Below are 18,465 nucleotides of genomic sequence, written 5' to 3'. Positions count from 1 at the left end.
GTATGCACTTCTAATGCATGTTTTTCTAACTTCATCAAGGTTGACATCTTTCAATGTCTTTGTGGCCCATTTTGGCATATTTTTCTATGTTACTTGCAGAGCAGTTGATGCCTCATTTTCTTGATCTAATGTTCCTTCATCTTCTAGCTATTGCTCCAGAAACATGTTTTCATCTTCTGATGAAGTTTTAATTTCTTCCTCAAAAGGAAATTCTTTTTTTAAGTATTGGAGGCAAAACAGATCAACAATTTTTAAACTGTATGTCTCCCCTTTAACACTAAGAATTTCTGTTATCACTCTCCTTGGAAACATCAAATTTCGCAAATATCTCAAGTCCACTCAACTGTTAATGTTCGTTGTGTCCTTTGTGGTTTCACAAAAAACAGCATCTCTAGCAATAAAAAACTTCTCATCAAACAGTCTGTAGGCCTTCGAGGATTCTGAATATTCATTTTTTACTCTTGTAGTCCAACTTATTTCTTTTCTCATTGGGAATCAATGTATCCAAAAATCTGAAGATGGCACATTGATAAAAGATGACAACACCAAATTTCATATGGAGTCTTCATTTGAAGAGTCACTGAAGGTGACCTATTGCACAGATAGATTGTTGTTTAAGCTGCTTTTGCCCAGATATGCAGTTTTATTCCTTCAAAATACAACACTGCTTGAAGCATATTCATCACAACTTTGATCATCCTGTCAACTACTCCATTTTGTTAAGGAGTGTGAGGTATTTGAGATGACTTTTTATCCCATTTTCCTTCAAATAGTCTTCAAACACCTTTGATGTGAATTGACCACAATTATCAGTCCTCAATGTGCCAATTAGGGATAGTGCATCATTTTCAACCATTGTGTGAAGTTGTTGAAAAGTTTCAATGCTTCTAATTTTTTCTTCAAAATATAGTTCCAAGTTATTCTGTTGTAGTCTATAACAAACAACATTAAGAACTTATTACCACCAGCAAAGGAGACCAGTAGAGGACCACACAAATTAAAGTGGATCAACTACACTTTTCTTTTAGCTCTCCACTTTGATTTTTTTAAATGACTACCTTTGTTGTTTAGCCAAGATGTGTGCTTTACATTTTTCAATTGCTTTGAGCAGAATTGGTAAACCTGAAACACCATTCTTTTGCATTGTAGAAATGTTGTCATAGTTGGTATGCCCAAATCTTGCATGCCACAAAAGACTTGTTGAAATTCCTCCTTCAAAGAGGTGCAAAGCTTCTCGAAATTGAAGTCTCACCTTTGGGTTTCAACAACTTTCCTTCCTCAAATCTAGCCAAAACAACTGTGATACACATTTTCTTTTGATTACCTCCCCATGGAGTGCTCTTATTGTCAACTAAGTTCCAAGGACAAAATTTTGTTTTAGGTGAGTAAGGTATAGGATAACACAGCAAACAAAATATGGAAGCCCTAGTGACTTAAGTCAAATTATTCCTTTTCCTTCAGGTTGCAAACTTTTTCTATTTATCAGATACATAGGGCCAGATCTTTCTTCATGTAACTTCTCAAAGAAGTCCCTTTGGAAAGTTGTATTGTGTGGCTCCAGAATCATCATACCAGGTTGAATTCACCAAGAACTTCACACCATTTGATATGGAAAGCACATAACAACTTACAAACTGAGCTAAATCTAATTCTAAAATTTCCTTCTTTTCCTTATTTGCTTCCTTTTTTTTGATAGGCCTCAAGCTTATACAAGATGTTTTGCATCCACGAGCCTCATGCCAGAAATAAATAAAATAGGTTGACAGCAAGGAACATTTAATATCACAGTGCAATGTTTGGCCTGTATGTACAGACTTCTCATATGTAAATTTCACTTCGAAACATTCAGCAATAAAACATATCAGCATTTCATGATTGTGATAAGGGCTCTCGTCCATATCAGTTGAGCAGAAATCTGTGTCCAAGTCTGAATATTTAAGGAAGAAGAACTGTGAGACATCAACTTGTAACAGCCAACAACCACCTTTGTAATGAAGTGGATACCAAGTAAGGTCATATAGAATATTTCTATATTATATCTAAAGGCCCTCGACTCCTCTAAAAGGAAGGTGGAAGCAGGCGAGACTCATACTTCATTATTTCTTGTCATTGAAACTAGAGCAAGAGTTTCACTGTCTATTATTTAGATCACTACGGGGATTGCTTTTCAAATTGTGCAAGTCCTCTTTATTATTATTTATCTTTTATAATTCAGGATGCCTCTGTTGTTGTATTGAGGGCTTTGAGTATACTCAAGGCCTCCTCTAGTTTTCCTTCTACAATCAGTCTATATGAACTGTCCAGCAATCCTCAGCCCTACAGACCACACTCACAACAAACTTTTACTTCCTTAGGTAACACATGAAATTTGTATCTAGCTATGAATCAGAATTGTAAACATCAATACTCAGGTGGTAGCCCTCACACACTATATTTTGATATGCAAAAGGCTTGTTTGAATTGGACTTTGGCTTCATTTCCTTTGTAGTCTCTTATACACTACAGTTCAAGTGCACTGGTTATCGAAACTACAATGCACAGTGTACATTAAAAAATCATGTATTTCATAGTTTTACAAATCTGTGTTAGCAGAGATCTTGAAACACCTTTCAAGCTTGTTTTTTGTTTGTAAATATTCCCCAACACTCGTAGCTGTTACAATCAAAAAGCAGGTGTCCTTATTTATATTTGCCCAAGGGGTTGTGTAATGGTAATGGGTGATACTTGATCCAAGTTAAGAACACCTACCAAGCTTTTTCTTAGTTTGTAAATAATCTCCAACAATTATTTAATTAGAACAAAAAAACAATTCTCTTTATCTATGTCTAGCAAAGTGATCATGGTGCAACAAAAGAGTTACACCTGACCAAGGTTCAAGTCCCTATGCTGCAGTTAGGCAATCCATAATCCCAGTTGACATGCAGTGAGGTTGCAAGCAAGGTGAACATTCAGGCATGACCCATGTTTAGTAAGCTAATGTTTAAGTGTCCCTGCTGCATTGTGGTAACCCACAATCCCACTGTACACATGGCGAGGTTGAGTTGTAACGAGTTTGGAGAACATTAAAGCACGACCATGCTTGCAAGTGTCGAGTTCAAGCCTTCCCACTGCCATAAAGCAACCCATGACTCCAGTGGACGTGATGAGGTTATAGTAACGACTCCAAAAACACATTCAAGCATGACACAAACTTTAAAATCTCAAAAAGACCTGAAGGCAGCCAAACATAACCTCACCCTGGTTCAACCAAGCCAAAAAAAGCTCACGGCCACAAAAGAACAAATCCATTTCAAAGAAACAAATATACATTCTATGAATGCCCAAACAACTTCTTATAAGGAAATAAAGATGAACCAACAACCCATTTCCACCCTTCCAATCACACCCTTATAAAAATCCACCATGAAAAATACTGGCTAGAGTAATTAAATTAAACAAACCCGGACCGCCAAAACCTTGAAATTTTTCATAACCCTTGAAACCCCTCTACAATATACAAGGAATTTCCACCAAAAATTACCTAATAGAGTCTCAAAACATGTTAATTCCCACCAAAATTGAAGGTTCTAATGTAACTCTGGCGCCAGTTTCACTAAATCTGAAATTTTGCATTCCCCGATTTAGGAAACGAGACAAGATGACCAAAAAAATAAACTTACCTAAATCTGGAACGTTTAACTCGCGTTCGAATGTTCTTTTGAGTTCGTTAAAAGTACCAACGAAAGGGTTTTATGTAGACATTTCCTTAATTCCTCCACATCTGAAACTTTTATATCGGACCCAGATTTTGAAATCCAACGAAAATAAACAAGCAAATGCAAAAATTTGCCAAGAAAATGCTTGAAACATGAGAAAAGCAATTGAAACTAAAAGTTACATAAAAAAAATGCCATAATTTCTCTAAATCCGAAATATTTAAGCAAAGCCTGGTTTGTTGTAAAAAGATGCACCTGGTAAAAAAACTAAAATATGTGTTGCAGGAGGCATACCTTGAGTTTGTCTTCGCTTTTGTTCAATCCTTCTAACTGCTGAAAATAAGTCTTCTGTTACTGATATGAGAAGTAAAACAGACAAGGAAATTGGAAGGAGTGTACAACAAGTACTTTCAAAAGAGATTTTAGATTTTATATATTTTGTTATATTGTTCACTGGAAAACTTCTAGATTTTACTTTTGTTGATTTAATTTGTTTGCAAAGCCTGAATTAAAGTCATAGGTAATGTTGATTTCCTTCATTTACTGATTTTCTATATATTTTTTATTTTTAGATTTTTGCCTTTGTTTCTTAAATTTCGAAGTAATTTTTGTCCAAAATTAAGTGAAATATTAAAGTATGGATAAGGAAGAATATAGATGTTCTCAATAAGAATGGTACTTTGCCCTTTTTATTATTAAAAGTATTAAAATTGATTTTAACTTTTTAAAATTTTGGTTATTTTGTATTTTACATGGGTAATGTTCTTTCAAAGAGAGTTTAGCTGTGGAAGGAAAGAATATAGTAATTTTTAAAAGAGAAAATAATATAATAAATAATATTTTCATTTTTATATTAGACATGTAAATGTAATGAAAATTTTATGTGTAATTAATTTTAATATAAATGTTTAAGGTTATTTTCTTATCAAATTTTCAATATATTTAATTGTTAATGGTAAATGTGTGAGTTTTATGTATATGTATATATTTAAAATTTTGAAAGTTGCAAATGCAAAAAGAGATGTATGATATCAATGTTATTGCCAATATTGTGGTGAGTACAATTAATTTGATGATCATATTAGTCAAAGAATGATCAGCGATTATAAAGTCACATTTTGTTGATGACGGCTTGCTATTTATATAGAATTCTAAATAAAAAATTAATAATGTCTTGAAGGCCTTGGATTTGTAGTTTCAAGCTCTAAATTAGCTCATCATAAAACTGAGTTTTTAATGATTCGACCTAATCCGATGTCACATTGGAGTGGAAAAAAGTTAGACATGGACTAATTACACCATACATTGGTATTCATTTTGGACAAGGTGTTTCTCGAAAAACTGAAGAACAAAATCTTTAATTAGGTCAATAAGTATCTCTCTTTAGCTAGTAAAATTCAAGTTGTTAATTAGATTTTTTGGCCTCTCATGTTTATTACTCTTCTTGTTGGATGCCTTCCAAAAAAGCTTATGAGGACCTTAACAAAATCATCCGACAGTTTTTGCAGACTAACTGGGACGGTAAAATAGGCTTCAGATCTTCTTCTTGGCTCTATTGTATTTAACCAAAACATAGAGGTGGGCTATGAATATTGGACCCCAAGACTCAAGGGATTTGTTTGTATGCTAAGTGGATAATAAGAGTTGTTTCAGGAGATGAACAATGGAAAATATTGGTGCGGCATAGGATATCCACTGTTGATATGAATAACAAATGGCAATCGGCGAATTGGCTGGATAAGATTTTACTCGCCCCTTTTTTTTTATTAAAGCTTCTTTCCCATTGCAATCCATTTGGAAGGCCTAGAAATTCGTATGTAACTATTTAAATTGGAGAAAGAATTCCTTACAACATTGTTCATCTTTTCTAATTCATCTATTTGGTGGAATCGGCTTGTGCAATATTAGAGACCTAGCAATTAGTTGTTTTTTTTCCTACACAGTCTAATTATCTTTATAAGGAAGGGTTGAAGAATTTCATGATATTGGGGACTTTGAGTCTCCTGATTGGATCAATTGGCAATATATGATAAGAATTCTTTTAATCTAAATAACAAGTCCAAGGGGTCTCTAATTTTTGTTAAGTCTTTGGTTCCTATGGACCTAATGATGAAGTTATGCACTCTTTTAAATTGCAGTGTCTTCAAGAACTAGTTATGGCTAGAAAAATATCAATTTTCTTGCTTCCTATTAAAAAAGATTGACCTGCAAATTTTGCTAACAATAAGATTAAATTCAAGACTTAATCATAAATGAAATTATAAATTTAAAGAACAAAACTGGAGGAGCTTAAGTGCTCAAATTTAAAAATCTAAGGCTAAAGCAAATGCTCAAATTTTGTCATGGAAAGTGTTACATCACAAACTATCTACTGGAGATAAATTAAGATTTCTAACTTTGAATTCAATTAAGTGTCTGTTTTGTCATCGTAGTGAGAACTTGAAACATATTTTTTGGGACTACTTTAGAGCTAAAAGAAAATGGAATTTTATATTTAATGACTTCCCGACCATTTTTAATCATGATTTGAGATGGAAGGAAGTCATTTTTGGTATTGGTTTTCGTAAGAATGTGATTGCAAATTCTATGAGACAATGCATTTTGCTGCACATATGGAAAAGTAGATGTCAAGCAATGTTTTCTAAAAAGGACCGTCTTGTAGTTCATCTTAATGGGTGCTCATATTTCTTGTCAACATGTTGAAATGTGTATTGGTTGAGTGTTCCCCTCTCTTTTCCTTAATTCCTCAAAACTCAAAAAGATAAAAATTGGCTAAGTATAAGTTGTACTCAAAAAAAATTATAAAATAGCTAGATGGGTATTTGCACTTCAAATTTGGCAAGATTTTGAGTAAAATTAGTGTAATTATGTCCAGTCAGAGGTTTCACCTCGATTAAGAATAAAGTTAACATTATCATTGTTTCAAGAACTAATGGAACTACCCACTACTATAGTTCCCTCTAAAACCCTTAACCAACTTATCTATTCATGTTTTAGAAAAGTAAGAACTTCACCTAGTAGAAGAGTCCAATGGGTACTCCTAGTTTCATTTTGGTTAAGCTTTGAGTAAAATTGGACTTGTTTTTAAAAAGACAAATATTAGTTAAATTTGGGGTCTATTCAGAACTAACATTTTGTAAAATAGTCAAATGGGTATTTATAATTCAAGTTTGACGAGAATTGGAGTAAACTTAGCAAAATTATGGTCAATCAAAATTTTCACCTCAATTAAGAACAAAATCAAAGGTGTACATGTTGAAATGTAACCCTATTGTAAACTCTTAAACAACCGAACCACAAGCCTAGAATATACAAAACAAATAAACTACGCCAATAGAGATCTAAATCAAGTGTATACAAATTAAATAACCAAAGTTATATCTTCACACATATAATAAGCTCGACTCCATGGTTCTCCAATTCTTCAAGACCTTGTAGATAATATTATTATTTTTTCAACATTAAATACTAGCACAAGATGGCATAGAGAAATGGAGTGTGGTTGAATGATGATGAAAGTAATGATGGACATTATGAAGGCTCTAAGAAAAATCCAACATAATCGATGTAGACACCGGTTGCAAATGATCATAAGCGAGTAAAAAGCCTCTTTTATAAAAATCTCCAAGAGAATCAAGGGCTTAGTGTTGCACATGTGGATGTCATTGTTGTCATTGATGTCAAACCTTTGTTGCTGGTGATCTAGATATATGTATATATGTCCAGCTACTGCATGTGTATTAGGTTATTAATTCGGATGTATGTTTTTATGTTTCTATGTTACTGAAATAATTGTGGATTCATGTTATACTGATGGAATGAAGTGAGGTGATGATTTAATATGTTTTCAAAAGTTTGGCATTCCTTATCTGGTCCGAAAGTAATTATATTCTCTTTTGTGTCTACTCTATTGTGGTCCAGAATGAATGTTGGTATTGGATACATCTTCGATGATCATGTTGTCCATTTGGATTACTTTTCTTATCATGACTATGTTATAGATCAAGATGTTGTGTTTCTTTTGGGATGAATCATTTTCTATTAGGTCTAAAATAAGACAGTATGTGTTTAACGGATCAAGTGTTGTACCAGTTTGTGCATATTGGTTTGAGCGGTTGTGTATAAAGGTTTTGAGTGTTATTTGGAAGGTGCGTCGACTTGGTGTGAGCCCTCACACATTTCTGATACCTTCTGAATTGTATTTTTGGGTCAATGTTATGTATACATTTCATATTTCTTTGGCTAACCTAGTGAAGTTTATTTTTGATTCACTTGATATATATATTGAGTGAATTGTTTGTGTTAGAGAATGGTGTGAGATGATGTGAAAGTGGCAAGTGGTGGATGTTAAAGCTGTGCGAAGATTCAAAAATGTATTGAGCAGATAAATGAGTACACATTGTAAGTTGTTATTTGCATTCTAACAAATGCTATTTGTATACAGTTCGATCTATTACTTATATTGTATTATAATAGCAGTTTTTAATCTTAACCTGAAGAAGTGATCTTCAGCTGAGCAAGTCCTCTTTTGTATCTTGCCTGAGGTTGTGCGCCTCAGTATGCAAGTCTATAGTAGTAAGCTCTTTTTGGCAAGAAACCTTGTTCATTGTAAAATAGTTATTATATATTGTGTTGAATCTCACTATGGTTTTTCCCAATTTGGGTTTTCCACATAAAAATATTGGTGTTCTTGTGAGAGTGTTTTGATGGTTGAGTTATTAAATTTCATGCACATGTATTGGGATAATCATTGTTGTTCAAATAACTTAATATGATCAAGTTTTTGTAAATGTTGATTCACCCCCCCCTCTCAGCTTCTGGTCGTGTTCAACACTTAGATTAAGATGTTAGAAGATGAATGGTCACGATTAAAAGGTAAAAGGAGAATGAATAGGATTGAGAGGTGTGTGCAAAAATATTGTGTTTAATCCATTAGTGAACATATAAATCACACATACTCAATGAAACATTGTATTGAGGAAACAAAAGAAAACAATTAAAATACTCCCCAATGTCATCTCATCGCTCTCTAGTCTTGAGGAATTTGTTGGTTCAATTGATGGCTATCAGATGCATGATTTTAACAAAGTGACAACTCAAGAGATTGTAATTGATATGCAATGATGATTCTATAAGCTAATTCAATGTCTATGCTAATTCTACATTATGATTAAGCTACTATGAAACCCATGTAATTACAATGATATTATGCTACTATGCTATGATGCAACAATACTAAGCTATGATTGAGAAAATGTTGGGAATGATTACTAGAATGCTAAATTGCTAGGATGCTAAGGGTCCTCTCATAGCCAAAAGAAGGGGTATTTATAGGATTTTCATGACTAGAGGTGAGGTGGCAAGAACCAACGGTGCAGATTCGGTTTGGAGAAATCAACGGTTGAGATCGAAGAAGTTGGAAAGAAGTTGGGGAGATGGACACTTGTCATTCCTAAGGAGACAAGTGGCAAAGAATCTCCAACCATATGCCAACAAAGGGGCAAGTGGCATGGAGATGACAAACATGTGGCATAGATGCCACGTGTCTCCAAGAGAGGGTAGACACTCAAAAAATGGTTAGGATAAGAAGTTGAGGAGATAGAATTTGTTAAACCCTTAGTTGGACTGGGTGGGTTAGGTTAGCATGTGGTTAGACTAGGTGGTTAGGAGGAGGAGACATGTGCTCAAATTTGAATTTTAAATTCAAATTTAATGAAAGGGAATTTAAATACATAAATTAATTAATTTGTATATTTAATTGGGAAAATGGAAGAAGGTGATTAAAGTGGGAAGAATAAGAATTAATGAACCATATAAATAAATTATTGAATTTATTTATATAGTAGAAGAATAAAGGTCATTAATTAAATATTTTTTCGTATTTAATTAATTCAATTCTCCCGACCGATTTTTAGTGTATACATTTTGCCCCTATTTGAAACAATGTGTGATAACATGTCGGTTCAAAGAAAATTCAATATGATGCGGATTTGATTTCAATATGATGCCCCAGACACTAATTATTGGATGACGGATGCGAGGATGCCCCCTCAGGAGATGAATCGGAAAAATTTTTGTTCTTAAGATTTTTCGTAAATTTTTAATTTTTTTGGAATTTTTAATGATTTTTCAATTTATAGAGATTTTCAAATTTTTCGATTAATCTCCTCATAAAAGATTTTAAATTTTTGCCCCAGCTTTGCCAGTTTTGATTGAATTAGTTACAAATGTGATTAAGAGAGCTTTTTAAATTAAATGGGATAAAACATCCCACTTAAATGCCATTTTGAACCTTTTAAATGAAAAAGTGAACCCCATTTTACTATTCATTTTCATTTGTGCATTTTGAAAATTTGGATTTTGAGCTCTGGAGCCAAGATGGTGATTCCACATCATGAGCATCGATTTGAGAGGGTTCGGCGATATCAGCGTCCTCCAGCCTATGGTCCACCAATACGTACTTCGAGAAAAACCCTCTTTGTATGTTTTTTTTGGCTAGTTTTGTTAAAATTTAAATCGATTTTTGAATGATTTAGCTATTTTTAGATGATGGGTGTTTTTGTTTGTTATATTAATCATTGTAGTTCTTGTTTACAAAATGGGTTTTTTGTTTGTTAGATTAATCGTTGTAGTTCTTATTTACAAAATGGGTTTTTGTGGGTTTTATTTTTTTGTGTTTAGATCCCTCATTTTTTAATTTTTTTTCTACCAACATTTTGGTTTTTTTAAGCTAACCAGGCACCATGGCCAAGGCCATGAACGCTGCAGTAGCAGCGGCAAGCGTCACAATTTACACTGCAAACGTTGCGAGCGTCGCAGCCTATACCACATGACATGTCATCTCGAGCATTAAGTTAACATTTGTAAGCCCAATATTGATAAAAATGGTCAACATTATAGATTTCCGATTAGCCTAATTAGCGATTTGATACCTGTTAGCCCTATTTTTAACTTGCAAAATTTTAAACGTTCATGTCAAACTCCTCATATTGATAAGCTCCTCACTAAAAGTATCTTCCATCATCTACAAGCTCTTGGGGTTTTAGTTGTGAAATGCAAAGGCACAAACTAGGCATGTGAGTAGTATAACAAGTATTTCTCAAGGAATGTCATGATTGCATGATATACCATAATGGTAAAGCTCTCGAAAATGACAAACATGTTCATAAACATATCATTTAATTGAGATTATTGTCAGATATTCTCATCAATATGTCATGTGTAGGCATTTTTAAGGAGGCTCTCAAACGTGTAACAACAAGTACCAAATGAAGAGGTTATTAAAACTTGATTTGTCACTTTGCATAATTACCCAAGCCGTCCAAGTTTCCAATGAAATAAAGAAGTTAAATTGTTGAAGATAGAGCTTTTCATCAAATTGCATATCAAGATGATATTTATGGGTCGATTTACAAAGTTTTGAAAGAGACTGATTCACTCCACTTAGTTCTTTACTTGTTGGTGAGTTGTTCAAGTTTCAAAATATGCCAATGCATTACAAGTATGCAAAGTTAGTTATTATAACTCACTCATCTGTCGGGGACTTTTTCAAGTTTCTTAAGTTGTCAAAAGCTCAATTCATTAACATCATCGATAGGTTGTTGCAGTTTTCAAAGATTCTGATGACATAAAGTAGCCACCATCATTCACAAATTATCAACTCTATCGGCAAATTAGTCAATTTCATAAAGCTTGCAAAGAATATATTCTCATTCATCAAGAATCAATTATTATAACTGATACTGAAAGGACTTCAAAAACTTCAAGCAAATGAAGAGTTCGCATCTTGTGGAGTACAAATCATAGGTCATTTGCAAGATGTATTTTGTGACTATGTTCTAACAACTTTCAAGAAGATGCAATAAGAAGTAGTGTCAAATTTCATGGCCTTTCTCAACACCCTCCCCGCCTACACAAAATGGGAGCTTCCAAATCGGTTTCAGATACACAAATGCAAAATGTGGAAGCACAAGTAAGGCACACAAATAGTATGAAAGGATGGCTCAAAGGAGATGTCATCTCAAGGAACAAAATGATTGCAAAAATGTGCACAAAATTTATTTGGTAAATGTGCTTCGAAAACTTTCTAATGAATGCAATGGACAGGTATATAGTCAAATTATTTGTCGCCACCCTCCATGCCCTTGTCACCAAAACCAGCTATGAGCTAAGTTTTGTTGTGGCAAATATTCATATTACAATGTGTGGGAATTTTCAAAAATGTGGAGAATTCGAGAAAGCTAACGAACAAAATGCACCAAAGAGATGTGGTCTCATCAATCATAATGATTGAAAAGTCTGCAAAAAAGAATGAATTTGATAAAAAGGCTTAGAAACTTGAGGCGAATAGAATTGGCAGGTGTAAAGCCAAATTCTAGATAAAGAAAGAAAAATGGTGGTCATAAAGAAGCATATAGATTGAACAAACAAATAATAAAACTGCTTGATATAGTTTCTAGATATGGTTGTTCTTGTCAAAGTTTAAGGAGAGAAGCTTAATGATATTGAACTCATGTTAAATAAGTACAAGGAAATTCAAGAAAAGAATTAATCATCTTAAGGCTACATTACTCATGAAGGCTAGTAGTTCATAGTGGAAATGATGACTCACAGATGCAATCAAAAGCGTTTGAAGACTAAATTGTTGACGAGCAAGTTACTTGCAGATTAAAAGAAGACATGGAGACCACCTCAACAAAATCAACATCAAATTTTTTCTTCAATGAAATGGGTTTCAAATTTCCTTTTGAAAAAGTGACTTATGTCACTTATTGTATTTAAAGTTAGCCTTTTGAACTTAACTTTGTAAAAGTTAGGTAAATCCTAACTTATCTTCAAAAAGGTATTTATTCTAAGTGGGTAACTAGGTTAGTTATCCTAAGTAGTTACCGAAGGTGGTTATCCTTGTTAATGCATTAGTAGCTTCTGCAAGATAAGACTTTCCTTACCCGTTAATCTCCTCTATTCTGTTTACACATCTATGCTATTAGATTATCTGATTTATGCTTTCCGAACTGAATATGTTTATCAGATTATAACATTGATCATGATTATAATATTGACATTGATAAAGATGAATTAGATCGATGACTTGCTTAAAAAAGTTAAGCGTCGATCTAATGCAATTAAGTTATCAGGCTTATTTACTTTGACACCGATTTACTATCGGGTGTGTTTACCAATCTGTTATCATCTACAATGACACTGATTCACTATCGAGTGTGATTATCGACCTGTTATCATTTACAATGACACCGATTCACTATTAGGTGTGATTATCGACCTGTTATCATTTGCAATGATACCGATTTATTATCGGGTATGTTTACAAACTTGTTATCATTTACACTAGCACCGATTAGTTATGACTGAGTGGATTGGTTGTTGTTGGTAAGAGTCACGACCAAGTGACATCTTGGTCGGACATGTCTAAAAGACATGTCCGATCAAGGTGCCACTTGATCGTGGCAACCTTACTACATATACATCATTCAAAAGAAAGGAGATGACATTGAAATTGATAAATGTTCATCCTCCATACCTGCAGCAAAAGAAAGACAACAACATTATTGTCATAGTTATAATATCAAAATTTTAAATACACCATCTTGCATATAACTTGTTCATTAAATTGGAAATTGCAATAACATTTACAATCCTAAGTGGTTAGACTAAGTAGTTGCGAGGTAGTTATTTTAAGTGCCAAAGTTGGGTAGTCACTCTAAGTAACTATTTTTCTAAAAAGAAAGTTAGTTGTTTCAAGTTGGTGCACTTAAAGATTTAGTTATTCTGAGTAGTTATAAAAGTGGTTAAGGTAGTTACCTTAAGTGGTTAATATCCTCACTTATATATACTTCTTTGTAATTCAATCATGGGGGAGACTCTTACAGAAGGGGAGATGGTGTAGAACTTTTGGTTTTTACATTTTGGTACACAATGCTTCTGAACCTGTATATTTTCAAAAGAACAATGAAGAATTCATTGAGTTCGTATGTCTTGAATGTATTCATGATTTATTATTACTAATTTCTCATATGTTAAATTAGTAATTTATTTTGTGTATTGGTGGAATCCATTGGTTTTCGATACCAAAATATATGCATTTTGATGAAACACATCATTTCCTGGTATCCTGAAATGTGTGTGTTAGTACAACTTATTTCTTCGTATGTTGAGGTTTGTTGTCTTTATTTCATCAACATTGCATATCTAAAACATATCTCATGCTTAAACCCCTTTTGTAATTGTTATTCATTGTGAATCTCAAATGGTGTTCGTATGTCTATCATTGGGGTTTCTATTATTCACCTTTCTTTAGTCTAGTTTTGTCTCCTTTTTGTACTTTCGGGTAAAAAGTACACAAAAATCCTAAAAACCCCCATCATACGAGGGAGTTGCCCCTCTCAAATGCAGAGGAAGATTGCAGTTTGATTGCAATCTCTCCAACTGTTGGAACGGTTGTCACTGCTCTTCGGGCGAACAAGGTCAATTTTGAAGGAGAATACACAGTGACAAATCTGTTTACCAACAGATTTATAGCGACTCTGCTAGGGAGCGAAATACCAGTGTGTTTTGTTCCTCTGAAATTTCAAGGGACCTACTTCAAAATGAAGGTTGGTGACTCTATCTAAAAGATTGAATTCAGAACAATGGTTTGGTACAAAGGAAAGTTGGAAAGTGACAGTAAAAGTGACGACAAAGACTAGTCATATCAAAAGAAGCAAGTTCCTGATGAGCCCATACAAGTTGAATTCTTGAAGAGATTCTATGGTGGCATGCAGTTTACTCCTGATAAGATTCACCCTTCCTTATGTCAAGTGCTGCAAGATATTGAAGAAAAGCATGGAAAAGAGATTGGTTTTCTTGCTTGTGATCATTTATCCAAATCAACAACAATCAAGAGAGATGAAGATAAAATTGATCTTTCTCCTGTACCAGGTGCTCAACATAATCAAAGTCTTGATGATCCTAATAACAATCATCCCTATGTACTCCAATATTTGCAAATAATTGAAGAGAAAGAAGGAAGGGTAAGCTTGTTTCTTGCTCATGATCATTCACTTGAACTAGAGGTAAACAACAACAATGATGAAGAAAAAGATCCTTCTGTTTCAATTGCTACTCAAAGAAATCAAGATCTTAATGATGTTGAACAAGTTCAATTTTTTAAAAGATTCTATGGCAATAGGCAACTTGATCCTAACAAAGTGCATCCTTCTCTGCTTCAAACATTCCAAGAGATTGAACAAAAAGATGAAGGAAATAACTATTTTCTTGATGATGAACACATTCCAGATGAGATGTTTTATGATCCAAGTTTTGAAAATGACCCACCATAATATGCATGTGTCAAAGAAGATGAAGTTATATTGACTCATAAGGATACATGTCAAAAGAAAGATCAAGATGAAGTGAGTGAGGAAGAAAAAGAAGATTGCATCCATGGATTCCGTGAGCATTATGAAGATTATGATATCAAGGAAGAAGTCTTCCATGAACCCGAAAACAAGGATCTTGAATGAGAAATAAATGATTTGAAGACTTCCATGCAGCCCAAGCTTCAAGAAAATGATGAAGAGGACATGAATAAAGATGAATCTCATATGGTTTTTATTCCAAATTGGTGTCTTAATTCTTTTGATGATGACTTTAATTGTGGAAAAGACATTCCTATTATTCAATCACCAATCAATAGATATGATAGTAGCATTGATGATGTCAAAGTTTCAGTAACTTCTAAGCAACCTTTCACTACTATGACCAATGGAGAGGCAACTACAAGTGGAACTTTGCAGATATCTTCTTTTCATTCAGAAATGGAGACATTTACTTTCGAAGATATTGATGTTCTTCCAGATCAGCCCCAAGTGAAAGAAGATGAATCACCAAGCATCCATTCTTTATCATACATGCAATCCAAGTACAAATCTTTCATATTTCATGAATATTTTCATAGGAAGAATCATTGAGTCAGGAGAATATATAAAGCTATACAAATATTGTTAAGCAAGTTGAAAGTGAAAGCTATGTAGGTGTATCAACCTTGGTGGAAGTGCAACATGTGCCTTATGGAGCATTCAAGGTTTGAAGCAATCCTCTTTTTGAATCTTTAGATCAAGAAGACTCACCTATATCAGAGGATAACTTTGGGAATTGTGCTAATAATAAAGCAAGGAATGAGGTAATGGATGATCTAATGAAGGAACCCAATGAAGTCACCTCTCATGATGTTTGTATCCTAGATTGGTGTTTAAAAGCTTCCAATGATGACTTCTCCTATGGTGAAATTGTGTACCACAATCCTTTATTTTCAGGTGAATGTTTTTCTACAGGTGATTCTGAAGCTCCTTCTTCATTTTCCCATCCCATGGAGAAAGATTTTTGTAAAATTCTTATAACTAAAGAAGAAGAACTTATTCTAATAAAGGATAAATCTATGCTCCTGGAAGTTGATTTTCGAAAGTCAAATTCAACATTTGAAATGACAAAAGCTTCTTCATGTCACAAGATATATGAAGGTTGTCCAATTTGTGGGTTAATTTGTTGCAAACTAGACTATCAGAAGAATCTTCAGACTATCAGACTATATGTGCAGGGTGGGACAAACACATTGAGGAGGATTTTTTTACAATGATCAGATATGCGGGTATGATATTCCATGGTAGGAGATGCTCAATCTAGATTAAGCTCCTCTTCCTTTAGTACTAGCAGGGTTTGTTGGCGGTTTCCTTTGTCACGATCACAGGTCAAAGGGCTTATCAGTTGGGTGGGGCTGCTTGTTGGAGTAGATGATTACACAGGGTACTAGGTTCTCTTGGGAATCCTGCATGTTGGCTCACTTATACTATGACTTGCACCGGGTAGTTTACCAGGGATCAACTGCATTATCAACAGGTGTGACCCTACTACAAATATGGGCTTGGGAGCACTTAGCTATCACACATCCACTAGCAGATAGGGATCGTGTAGCAGGGAGACCCTATGTATATGGATATCCAGGTGCAGTTGTCTAGTGGAAGCTGGGCAAAATAAAGTATTGGAGGCAAGTGCTAGATGATCTTGATAGTGTGATTTGGCAACCATATAGAGATTGTGAGCGATGGGCTAAGGATGCCCATGAGATGGCATATGTTTTCTGCTCATGAAACCTCATTGTTTCTACACCTTACATCATTGAGCGATTTATCCTGACATGGGTGCTACGACAGTATGGTTGAGTCTAGGGACTCCCATAAGGGACAACGATGTACGCCCGATGGTGACAAGATGTGGCTACTTGGGGGCCAAATATTTCTTACGATGCTGGCTATGCTGAGTATGAGGGCCTTAGAGGATAGGATTGGGACTACAGGGTTGATATTATTGATCTAAGTGTTACAACAAAGTATGGTTAGTAGCTTCTGACGCACCCATTTCCAAGATTGATCGCCTTGGATGAGCCAGTACTAGGGTTTGATGATGGAGAGGATAGACCACCACGCCCGACTCCTAGACAACAAAGAGAGGGAGGAGCAAGAGGAGATGGAGGAGATGGAGGGGATTATGGAGATGATAGGGAGGATGGAGGTGCAGTGACAGTGGCAAGCATATCAGGAGCTAGCAGATCTAGATCTGCTAGAGCATTACCTATGGATTGGGTGATCAAGGTGGTCTGACAGAGGAGATCTGGACAAATAGGACAAGTTCAGCAGATTGCATAGGCAAATCAATTACCACAAGTAGAAGAGGTATAAGTACTGACAGAGACTTCTTAGCAGATACTCATCAAGATGTTGTCCCATTAGCAGCAGGCACAAATTAGCAACTTACAGGGTCAGGTTCAGCAATTAGTGGGTCAGCTGGCAGAGAGAGACTCTCATATAGCACGACTACACGCTTAGATGGCACAGTTACAGGCACAGATGGACTAGGAACGTATGGATTAGACACAGAAACATGCACAAGCATAGATTGCCTCTCTCATGACAGAGAGAGATGTAGCTTTAGATAGGTGTCGACTAGTAGAGACACAAGTGATTGCGTCTACAAGGACTAGGTCAGGGGAGGCCATTAGGGTCATCCAGTGCTCGGCCCGAGAGACTGAGTATTATCATTAGCTATACTATACAGTTATTCCTGTTGATCAGAGGGCTCCTAGTTTTTTAAACATGGGAGGAGATCGAGGCAGAGCTAGTCTGAAAGTCGAGGAGTGACAGGGCCACTTTGGAGAAATCCCCCAACTAGAGACCCAAGCGCAAGGGCATTAGTTGGTGTTACAGACTTGCCGCATTAGGACAGAGTTTCGCTCCACTTCCCAGTGGTCACACTGATATGGGATAGTGATTATTGATGTATACACCTTTTTGTGATGAGATACCAATGATTCTTGTGATATATTATTGTGATGTATCTTAGATATTTTTGTGATATCATTGTACATTTGGACCTCGATTATTTTATATTATATGAGATGCAGTCGATTCCATATGATCTATATGATTATGATGTTATGTACTTTTTCTCATGATTATGATGGATTTTACTTACTATATAATGATGCCTTGTATCTATTGAATGTATGCAGCTATTTACATGATGTATGTTTTTACTTTCTATATGATTATGGATTCTAGATGATGGATGCATGCTTTCTATATGATAATGTTGTATTTACATGATGTATGCCTTTATGTTATATGTGGTATATGTGCGATGAAATGTTTCCTATTTTTATGATGCCTTTTATGATTTTATTTATGCATATTAATATGAGATGGATGCAATGCAATGA

The 18,465-nt window shown here is 34.6% G+C and overlaps 1 protein-coding gene across 9 annotated transcripts in view; it reads right to left on the bottom strand.

Annotated features, from left to right (window-relative positions):
- LOC131057370 (ubiquitin-like domain-containing protein CIP73) overlaps window positions 1-4,147 on the bottom strand; it is a 94,939-nt gene extending 90,792 nt beyond the window's left edge. For 7 of the 9 annotated variants that reach the window (XR_009108975.2, XM_057991520.2, XM_057991525.2 and 4 more), the window contains exon 1: window positions 3,990-4,147. The gene's annotated coding sequence lies outside the window, so the exon portion shown is untranslated. Of the gene's footprint in view, window positions 1-3,659; window positions 3,761-3,989 lie in introns of those variants that run through there. The other 2 variants (XM_057991521.2, XM_057991522.2) reach the window with 2 other exon arrangements.
- Between the last annotated feature and the right edge of the window lie 14,318 nt (window positions 4,148-18,465).

This window comes from Cryptomeria japonica, chromosome 5, assembly GCF_030272615.1.
Source record: "Cryptomeria japonica chromosome 5, Sugi_1.0, whole genome shotgun sequence".
Lineage (NCBI taxonomy): Eukaryota > Viridiplantae > Streptophyta > Pinopsida > Cupressales > Cupressaceae > Cryptomeria > Cryptomeria japonica.
Note: the sequence above shows the minus strand (reverse complement) of the source record. Positions and strands in the feature narration are given on the sequence as shown.